Here is a 2,266-nt window from a genome sequence, read left to right on the forward strand (position 1 = left end):
AGTAGGTATTTGGAGTAGTAAGGTAATTTTTTTTTGCATATAAAGGCGTTAAGAAACAAAAAAAAAGTAAAAATAACGAAAATAGGAGAAAGGTTTTCCTTTTTTTTTCGTCTTTTAACTTAAAATTATTTTTCTTTTGTTTAAATGGCGTTTAATTCGAAAAAGAAAATTGTTTAAATGACTATCACGAATGCCACAAATCTGTCATTTTCCTTATAATTACAAAAAATTTTTTCTTTTCAAATATTATTATTATCGCTCTACATTTTAGTGAGTGAACAACATTTTCATTCCTGTTGTCTAAAATTATTACCAAAAAAATTAATATTAATTTCACTTATTTAATAAAAAAAAAAAAAAAATTATTGTTATAAAACCGGAAGAAGAAAATTTATTAACAATATCTTAAATGAAAGTAGAATAAAATTTACGGGGTCAACAAGTTTAAAACGTATTAAATTTCCGTTTTAATCAACGTTTTTTCTTCCTTTCTTATCTTCTTCTTTTGTTTATTTTTTCTTTTTTTCCCACATCATATCAAATTGTTATCATTTTATTAAACAGCAGCAAAAATTTGCTTTTATTATTATTATTTTTTCTTCACTCTTCATTAACTTACTCTCTCTCTATTTACTTTATTAATAATCAAAAATGATTTTAAAAAAAGGTTTTGTTTCTTGGTTTTGGTTAGTGGTACGTACATCAATCCAAACTACTTTTGAAATTTGTTTGATTGAACCCCCCCCCCCCCCTAAAAACATAATTTGATTAATGAAAATATTTATTTTATTAATTATTATAAAAAAAAAAAAAAAAACTAATTTTTTTAGATTATCTTGTGATTATTTCACATCAAGCAAAATTAACAGATATATTATTTTAATTAATTTTTATCAAAACACAATTATTATTATTATTATTATTATTAATAAGATTGAAACAATAATTAAAATAAAAAATTTTAAGTATTTAATTAAAATAATTATTTAAAAAAAAAAAATTTTTCTTTTAAATAAATTTTAATTAGTTTACAAAACTGATAATGACTGATTCCCATACCTGGAAATTTTTTTTTGTTTAAACCTTTTTTTCCAGGTAGGTCATTGATAAAATATATTTTGACAGATTTTTATCTTTGTAAAAAAAAAAAAAGTGTCAAGTATTTTAAGGGTCAAAAGGTTGTGAATTCTTATAGTTCATGTCATTATAGACAAAATAATTAGATAATTTTTTTTTTTTAAAGGAGTGTAATTAAATTTTTCTAATTGAAGTATTTTTTTTCCTTCAAAAAAAAAATTTGTGTCTTAACTTAAATCAAAAAGGAAAAAAAATTAAAAAATTTTTATGTGTCATTAAAATTGATAAAAATTTTGATTTTGATTAAATAATTTTTTTCTTTTTTGTTTTCTTACCCAGTTTTTCTATAAAATTTTTTTTAAAAGAAAATTCTTTGTACTTATTTATATATATATATATATATTAATATAAAATTAAATCCACGTTTTATTTATATTAGTGACAAATACCAGTGCATACACAATAATATACACAATGGGTAATAAATCAACATTTTATTTCACTCATTTTGATTGAATGAAAATTATTATTTAGATTCCTAAAATAATAAACAAAAATTTATTTATACTAACGTTTCATTAATACATTTTATTACTATTATTATTATTATTATTATTAAACATTGACACATATTTAAACACAAGTAAATTAATCAAAATGTATATCATGAAATAATAATCAAAACAAGTAATTCTTTTAATTCTTAATTACAACTGTTTTTTTTTTTAAATCAAAAGAGATTTTTAATATTTACTTAAGCTTTTCTTTTACCTTTACAATCACCCTATATTATAACAATTTAGACTTGTCTCTTGATTTGTTGTCAAAAGAAATGAGTACCAGTTTTTATTCTTTTGAATAATAGAAACTATCAATTTATATGTATAATTATCTTCTAAAAGAAATTTTTTCTTTTTTTATTATAATCAGGATGTATATTTAATATTGACAGATGAATGATTTGAATATTAATTATTAGTAGAACACATATTTTCTCATTGTTTGGGTATGAAGTTTTCAAAATGATGCCTGTCAACAGGTGTATTCAGAACGACGCCATATTGAAATCAAATTTTCACCACAAAGTTTTAACACACAAAGATAAATTGATTTTTTTTCTTTTTTGATTTATTACTTTTTCTCAAAACTCTAAATTTAAACGTTTATAATTAATACGTGTTTTTTTTTT

Source organism: Pediculus humanus, genomic scaffold, assembly GCF_000006295.1.
Source record: "Pediculus humanus corporis 1103172108244 genomic scaffold, whole genome shotgun sequence".
Lineage (NCBI taxonomy): Eukaryota > Metazoa > Arthropoda > Insecta > Psocodea > Pediculidae > Pediculus > Pediculus humanus.